Below are 9,656 nucleotides of genomic sequence, written 5' to 3'. Positions count from 1 at the left end.
ACTGCCCCGTGTTGCATCAGTTATTGTTTTAGTTGGTGCATTATTGGTTAAAATTCAACAACAAGAGAATCACAAGACAATCACGACTTTTGTAACACTCACGAAGTTCATGTTGTAATATCTACAGTTTGGGGAATTTTTTTGGGGAGTCAGGGAGGTACCGATATTTAAGACTTCTCCGCCTCTGCCGCTTTGATTATGACAGTTATTTCTCAATCTGGCAAGTTCCCCAACTTTATAACATTACATCACTGGAGTACACCTCACGCAGACACTCTGTGAGGTTATAATGCTCATCGCAAAGAAATCCAAACCACTTGATTGATAAAAGCTTGGGTCCAAAATGTGTATTTATATGGCCAGAGAGTGAGTAACAGTCTTTGTTAACCTACATCTGAAGGTTTTATCGTGTTTGTAAGAAAGTGTTAATGTGCGTTGCAGTGTGTTTGTATAAGGAAACTTTAAGCACAATGGCCAACACATAAAGTCACTTTTGTTTTTATGATATCATAAAGCTGCGACAATGAGCTGGAGAGATGTCAGACACATGCAAAGTAGCACTAAATACAAGGCACAGCTGAGGCTAAGTGGTGGAAGAAGTAGATCTTTTACGTCAGTAAAAGTCGTCATGCTACAGTGTAAAAATAATCTGTTACAAGTATTTGCATTCAAAAGTATTAGCATCAATAGCACCAGAGTAGCACCACAAGTAAAAGTACTCATTATGCATATAATGTCCATTTCAGTCATATTGGCTATATGATATTGTTGGATTATAAATATAGATTCATTAAATGTGTACATCCGGGCATTTCATCCATAATAATATATCATAATTTTTTTTAGTCGATTTATATTTTGTATCAATAATTTGAATCTGAAAAGTAACTAAAGTTATCAAATAAATGTAGTGGAGTAAAAAGTGAAACGTTGGCTTCTAAAATGTAGTGGAGTAGAAGTATAAAGCACCTCACAACTGTACTTAAGTAAAGTTTAGTTGGCTTTAGTTGATTGTTACAGGTGTGAGCAAAAAGGAGACAGGTTGTCCTCCCAGACTGTGAGACAGGTACAGCTCAGGTGAACGCTGACTCACCATCTTGTCTCGACAGGAAAAGCGCTGAATTATGATAACTCATGTTAACGCACGTTTGTTACACGATTACTTCATTTCTGCCCGAGTTGTATTTCATCATACGGCTCATAGGCTACTCACCTGAGCTTCGACAGTTAGTTTGTCAGGCACTCACTTCAAACAGGACGCACTGCGATACAGCAATTAACACATCATTAGCGATTAATAAAGAGTCCAACTGTATCCCTCCGCCAGGTGGTTGTCGGTTAGCGCGTTAATACCTGAACAAAACTGTGTCCTGACTCCTGAGGTCAAAGGTGCGGGTGTATTGGCGGGATTTCACAGTTGCGTAAGATAACACTTTATATACTGTCTATGCACTTTATTTTATCCAAAGCAGTAGTAGGCATATTAAAGTGTCAAAGCAGCAGAAAATGTACAAGAACAACACACGTATCGACAAGTAGGCTAATTTAGAAAACAAACAGAATACTTACCATGTTAAGGCGCCACCTGCTGGCAGCAGGGGGGGGGAGAAATAAATCTAATTCTGGATTAATTCTCGACATAGAAACTGCTATCTATTATTATTATACACGTTAAGGTAAGTCGGTGGCTGTAATAGTTTTAAAATGTTGTTTTAACGGCCGCTACGGGCCAAGCTCAAAGTGTCAAGTGCTCAGTAATGCCACAGCTACCACTGCTGGCCAGCTGGAATTTGATTGGTCAAGTGCTCAGTGATGCCCAAAGCCACTGGCCAGCTGAAATTTGATTGGCTGTTTGCTAAGTATTCGTGTCGTTGTCAGTCAGCAGCAGTTAGAATTTCTTTTAAAGAAGATACTTAGCTAGCCAACTGGTCAGCGTGAACATGTGGATTATATTCTACAGCACACATTCTTAACTCTGCCTTTGACAGAAAAAAATGAGATTAAACACCTCGGTGTCCACCAGCCGTGGGTTGTTGTCATAAACCAAACCTCTCGTAAATATTAATTACATTAAATGTGGGGAGGTTCTCCTGCACAAAATGGCTAACTGCTAGCTAGCTTGTCAGAGGACGCCTTTCTCCTTCCTCCTACCACAAGAACAGGCTTCAAGGATCTCCAGCATTTTTCTGAGAGGATTACCAAACATGAAGCAGCAGGCCAACGCCTAAAAGTGGGCAAACATAGCTAGCTATTGTGTAATTTTCTGGTTTTGCATCTGTGCAAAGTGACGTGAATTGTTTCTCCCTAAAAAATACAAACGTTAGCTATAACGTTATAACGTTACATTATTAACATATACATAAAGCAGATCAAAACAAAACAAAAAGGTCATAAATATACACGCACATGAATAGTAAAGTAGTAAGTAAAGAGTGTACATTGAAATAGGCATACCAATGGTGAACGACGAAACTGTTAAGTGTACCTAAAGTATCAAAAGTACTCGTTCTACATAAAAGATTGCACCTACTGGTTTGATTTTAAACCCTATAAACTCTTTAAAATGGAAATAGTCAAGTCAAGCACAAATGGTACCTCAAAATTGTACTTAGGTACAGTACTTGAGTAAATGTACTTCATTACTTCCACCCTGCCTGTAGTGTAGTAGTTTGTGTAGTAGTAGAATATAGATGAATATTTACAGTCTATGAGTAGTAGCCTACCTTTCAAAATAAAAGTATCCACCTAACCAATTTGAGATTTTACAGAAATGTTCATAATTTAGTTGACATAAGTTAACAGTGACATCAAATATTACTACATTAGCATATTAAGTTACCAGTTGACAGTAATTCTTTGAGCCAGCAAATACAAAATTATACTTTGGTAGCATTGTTGCAACATAATTAAAGTTTATAGGCTAGGAGCAAATTCTGTAGTGTTCCTGTTGTGCCACTAGATGGCAGATAACAGCAACTATAAGACTGACTGCATGAATCTATCTATCTATCTATATATATATATATATATATATATATATATATATATATATATATATATATGTATGTATATATCACATGCTACACTTATAGCTATAAATCTTCCCCTAGCTCAGGATATTTTCAGATCAGACGATAAATGGCTTGTACTCTATGTCATTTCACATACCTGGCAACCTACCTACATACTTGTGTAAGTGAGGTCCACTCTTCACCACTATATTTAGTCTCTTTGTCTGCTTGGGTTAACATTTACTCAGAAGCAGATATGAGACAGTGCAGGAAACATTTTCAGAAATATAATAACCTTATATAAGCTCTGGAGACATGATGATCAATCAATTTTCCTCTTTTTTTAAGGGGCATTCCACCAATGTTTCACATAATGTCCAGTTTGACACATACTTTAGACTGAAAGACAGGAAATCTTGGATTCTGCTGCTTTGATTTGCACCGTTCTCTAATTTAATCAGTCTCTTGTGAGTCCCCCAACTTTATAGGAAGGTAAAATAAAAGGAAAAACATGCTAGAGTCAGAAAAAAGACTATAGATAGAGAGATGTCATTGTCTCAAAATGCATGCATCTATATAATAAAATGTATAATGGCTTTAGATTAAACTTTGTTGCCATTGTACAAGTACTGAGACAATGAAATGCAGTTTAGCATCCAAGCAGAAGCACAAAAAGTAACGTACATACAGAATAAACAGTAATATGTATAGAAGAAATATAGATTGTAGAATAAACAGTATGTGAATTATAGACTATATTTGAACATGTGTTGCGGTAGGCAAAATACATAGTGAAAGTATAAGTACAAGTCAGGGCATAGTAAACATATACAATAAACAGCTGGAGGAATGATATGAATAATGTGTACACTATAGATAAGATATATAGAGTATAGACTGTTTATTAGGGCTGTGCAATTAATCTAAATTTAATCGCGATTATGATTTCGGCTCCCAACGATCACAAAAACAGAATAATCGAGAAAAACAATTATTTAGCTTATTACGTTTTGCAAGTAAACTCTTATTTTCTCTTGTGTTCTGAATGAAAAAATAAAGTTTAAATAGGAAATGTTGATTTATGTAACTTTTTCCACTGTTTTTTAAAGTTCAGTAATTGCAACATCTTTCCAGAACTCAACGAGTAATCGTGTTAAATTATCGTGATTTCAATATTGACCGAAATAATCGTGATTATATTTTTTTCCATAATCAAGCAGCCCTAACTGTAGTATGAATATGTATGGGTATGTGAGTGCATATAGATCGATACACAGGTTGTTTTATATGTAACTTTATAGCTCTTGCTATGAACAAGGAGAGTCTGAAGTTTTCATGTTATTTTTGTCTTACTGCAGAGAAGGACATGCAAGCACAGAGAGGAAAGACGAGTCGGGGACGGTTGGAGGTAAAACGCCCTAAAGGAAGGTCAGCCATGTGGCGGGACGGGTGTTAAACAAGCCTCAGATGTCTTTCTGCATGTGTGAAGGGAAGCACACCCTCAGAGCAGTGGTTACAGACTTTACAGAGGTAGTTCATAAAGGAACAATTAGACAATTAGACCGATCAATACTGAGCCAAATATTAGCTTATCACTAGTCCCGCGTTGCCAGACGTGTCTCCACAGCGCTGGACATGTCAGCTGATAACTAACGAGAAGTTGCAGTAAAGATATGTTCGACAAAGTTACTAGTATTAGTGGTGGACATATTTTGTCCACCAGAGAGCACCGATGAGTTTATTATTCAACAGCACAATGTCCCACTCTGTACATCTCTCTGTCACACTTCTGTGCTTACCAAACTCAAAGGATCCTTATCAAGAGTGGTTGTTTATTTCATGGGTTTATGTTAAAAAAGGAAAACATCAACATATGTATTTTTTTTAATTTTCAACTCTAAAATATTGAGATGGCTGTTAAAAGCCGTTTTCTCTGTTAAAAGATTCTGTACCGTACAACAACAACAAAAAGTATTCTGGAAGTTTATTTATAGTTTTGCAAACTCCATCTTCCTGTCTGGCCTTTGAAATATGGCATAGTCATCTAAAAGCAACATTATAGTGTGTTTGTGAGCAAGTTAATATTGAGTGTGATTTTGTACGTCACTGACCCATTTCTGAACTCTGTTATACATTACGTGTGTTTGGGTAAGAATGCGTGAGCACGTCTGTGTCAGAATGTGTAAAATGCATATGTAGACTGTCATGTAAATGTATATGGTGCATGCACAGTTGGGGACTTTGAAATGAAAGAGCAAAACGGTTGTGCGAGTATAGGCAACCTACATGCAGAAGCACATGATGTTCCCGTGTGGGAAAAGGCCCGACAAAGAAATAGCAGAGTCGTTTTTCACACTGACGACAAGGGGGCTGGAGGGCACGGTAGGACGTTGCAGCTCCACCTCTGCTGTGATTGGAGGGGGAGAAAAACATGGGTGGAATTTGCACATGGCTTTAATTTGGAGTTTAGGGGTCTTTGTCTTTAGGGTGCAGGAAACATGCTCCGCAAATGTCAGTGAAGTTAAAGAGTAAAACAATAGGAAGACAGTCTGTCCCATGGTTTGATCTGGAGCAGTCCGGGCTCGGTTAAGTGTACCATTTTTGTGAATAACTGTGGCCTGGCTAAATCTCTTCTCATCTGGTTTGGATTACAATTTGATTTATTTTACTGTTGCTGATGCTCTTAACCTTCATCAGATACAGTGGTGAAAGAAGTATTCAGATGCTTAATACCACACTGTGAAAATACTTCCACTAAGTAAAAGTCCTGCATTCAAAACTTTAAGTAGTAAGTAGTATCAGCAAAATGTACTTAAAGCATGAAAAGTAAAAGTACTGATTGTGCAGTGAATGTGTTCCCTATCTGATGTTTCTGGATTAATATTCCTGCTGCATTCATGTGTATGTTGTATTTTACTGCTGTAGATGTTTCAGGTTGTGCTCATTTGAACTCCTTTTATATACTGTTGGGTAGTTTAATCTACAGCCATGCATCATATTCTATATGATCATCATGTGTGAGAACCACGTATCTCTAAAAAAGTTTTAAAACTCTTCATGGTGTCAGAAAAACAGCCCTGTTTTTTAGCTTTGTGACGATGCATTTTCCAGCTGATCCAGGAGGCTTTATTTAGCTTAAGAGGGAGGAGAACTTTCTCAACACATAAAGGAACACTTCGTCTTTCAGTTTATCAATTTAAAAATCACCAAATGTGGAGAAACATGGGTTTCACTGGACACGAGTGGTATGAAAAAAATCTGAAAGTAAGCTGTCAGATAAATGTAGTGGAGTAAAAAGTACAACATAAAATGTAGTGGAGTAGAAGTGTAAAGTAGCATAAAATGGAACTACTCAAGTAAAGCACAAGTACCTCCGATTTCTACTTAAGTATACTGTATGCTCTCGACCATCTGATTGTGACCTTCAGCAGGAAACAGGCGGTCATCAGGATCAAACCCGTTATTGCCATATTAATCATTGAACAACACGTCCAAGTCTCTCCATTCATGCGTCGCCATTCCAGATAAATGTCGTTTCGCTCACGTGTGAAACATAGACCCAAGTGGCCCACTCACACAGCAGCTCAGAGCTGAGGCCCAGCAGAGAGAGAGATCCTCTCTATCCCCCCCCCCCCTCTTTAACACTCAGCATTCTCTGCCACTCTTCCTTTTTCCTGCACACGTGTACTGCTCTTACACATTCCACTACAGGTCTTTACTGGTTAAATAAAGGTCAGATATTCTTTATCAGATTACACCTCAGATCTAGATAAAGATAAATAACAGCTGCTGCATTTCCATTATTATCTACTCTTTTTTATTTTTTTTATGATATGGCAGATACAAAACACATGAAACCAATAAAAACAGGAATGCAGTGGTAATTGTGTTGTTCTGTTAAGTTCACTGCTTTGTATGGTGCAGTGATGACAGTGTGTTTTCATGGCTGAATGAACAGAGTCCAGAAAGAGCTCGGGGAGGTTTTTAGACCAAATAGACCTCTCTGACCCACTCTCTCTCTCTTCTTTCCCTGTCTCTATATGCTAAACGTGTTTGTTTAAAGCCCTGGTAGAATGCTACTAACTACATTTACTTAAAGTGCCCATATTATGCTCATTTTCAGGTTCATACTTGTATTTTGAGATTGTCCCAGAATAGCTTTACATGGTTTAATTTTCAAAAAACACCATATTTTGGTTGTACTGCACATTGCTGCAGTTCCTCTTTTCACCCTGTGTGTTCAGGTCTCTGTTTCAGCTACAGAGTGAGACATCTCACTTCTGTATCATCTTTGTTGGCACATGCGCAGTAGCTAGGTAAGGATCATAATCAGCTAGCTAGCTGTTTCCATAGACAGTAAAAGAAAGGCTGTTTCTCTAACTGTACGTACACACCGCTGCTGACTTGAGCTTCTAAAGATACCGGAAGTCATTCATTTTCAATGGAAGCTTCTCTCAGCTGCAAGGAGCGTTAAATCTGTTGGCGTCGCGTTTTGGGCGTTTTGAGCGTCCAGAGCGTCAATCAGAAAGTTGAACTTTGGTCAACTTTATGGTAATGAGCTATGACGCGGTTCATCGGCAAGCAGCGGCAAACGCCAGCAACCAATCGCAATATAGACGTCCTTCGCGCTGGCTGATTCCGGAGAAACATACAATGTAAACTTTTGTTCCTACCAAAACATTAGTTCTGTGAAAATGGAGGAAAAGCTCATAATCGCCGTTGCTGGGTTCCCATATCATTTATGATATGACGTTGTTTGCGTATAGGGACCAGTAAACGTTACCTGCCGTCACATGGTCTCTAAACAGTCCGCTCACGGTGAAGTCCTGCACGAATCAACAGCTGGCGGCTGCTCGCTCTGCCTGCATTCTGCTGCGGTTCAGCGGCTAACGAGCAAGCTAACTGCTAACAGACACCGCTGCGACCAACAAACAATACAAATTCGGTCCTTATATATGTAATTTATAAAAGGTTTCTGGTGTCAGTGTATTGGCCGTGCAGTGGCTGCTTGTGCTTTGTCTTCAATCATGTGTTGAACATGATCGAACATCGAACGCTGCCATGTCAGAGCGGCCAAAGCGTCAAACAGCTTCCCCGAACTTTTTGACAAGCGTCCTTGACAGGGCGGCCAGAGCTTCTTTGCAGCTCAAGTCGGTGGCAGTGTGTACATACAGTAACTTCTGCCTGTACAAGGCAGGATTAGCCGGAAGACTTCTTCTAAACGAGGGCGCACTTCCAACTTTGCGTGGAATACCTGCAGAACAGGGACATGTAAGTAGTTCTTTTGTAGATTATGGTGAACTAGTGTGTGTTGTAGCAGTGTTTTGCCATTGAGAACGAGGTAGCATGGGCCAATGATCTGAACCTATTTTTCAATAGGTTTGATACTGCGGCCCATCCCCCACAAGTCTCTGCTGCTGGCTGCCCAAAAAAAACTGCCACTTTACCTCCTCCTACTCCTCCTCCTTGCAGACCTTTTGTCTGCACCTCACCACCTCAACTCACACCCTCCTACTCCACCACTCCCCCCTGCTCTACACCATGTCCTCTACAACCTGAGGACCTCACCCCTCCCCCCACAGTCACCTCTACAGTGTCCTTCACGCCTGACCTGGTGAGAAGACAGCTGACAAGACTCCACTCCGGAAAAAGCTGCTGGCCCAGACGGTGTATTTCCTAGGGTGCTTAAAGCCTGTGCCCCCCAGCTGTGTGGAGTACTAAGGCCCCGTCCACACATACCAAAACGATCTTTTTTTACCCGTCTTCCCTGGATTCGTTTCAAGAATAGTTGCGTCCAAACGAATCCACTTGTAAATGACTCAATACGCTACTTCATATGCCAGGCCTATAGGCGGCGCTGTTTCTGCTACAGAAATTCACCAAAAAACGGAGAAGAAGAGCATAGTCACTTCCACTTCCCATCATAACATGACTAGCTAGATTATCATTTTCTCTTAATACATCCGTGGACTATAATAACTTTCACTGCTCATTTTATAAAGGCTGCCGCAAGAAAATGTGTCTTTGTTTACGTTGTATAATGTGCTGTTGGATTGCTTTTTATTTTGCATGATTGCAGCGCGCTAGCAGCGAGCTAACGTTAGCGCGCTAACGTTCGCTAGCTCTAACATCGGCAGTCAAACGAACATCGATGATCCATGAATGATGTCTTTTTAATAATCTATACGTTTTTCTTGCAGTAGCCTTTCTACAATAAGCCGTGGTAAAAGTTACTATAATCCGTTCAGGGAGTTGATAAGCAGACAGATTAGCTAGCTAGTTGATAAGTTATCTACTTCCACTTGATAAACAGATAGCCATAGCAGCTAACGTTAACGTTACTTCGCTGCTGGAGCGGTCAGCTACTTTAGCGATGTTTAACGTTGGCTACATAACGTTAGCAATATATCTTGTGTAGAATCCAGAGGGAAGGGTCAGGGAGCAGAGACACAGTATTTAGATGAAGTGAGCTGGTTTGACCATGGAGATGGGACATGCTCGCTTAGCTTCACCGCAGTTGTGTGCATCAGCGGCCGTGGGAGAGGGTGTAGAGCCGTTTTCGGATTTTTTCACCCTGAGACCAGGTTTCAAAAAAGTGCGTTTTCAGGCAGTGCGTTTGCAGGATTCGTCTGGACGGTCGGCCCA

Source organism: Perca fluviatilis, chromosome 5, assembly GCF_010015445.1.
Source record: "Perca fluviatilis chromosome 5, GENO_Pfluv_1.0, whole genome shotgun sequence".
Taxonomy (NCBI): domain Eukaryota; kingdom Metazoa; phylum Chordata; class Actinopteri; order Perciformes; family Percidae; genus Perca; species Perca fluviatilis.
This window is presented reverse-complemented; position numbering follows the sequence as displayed.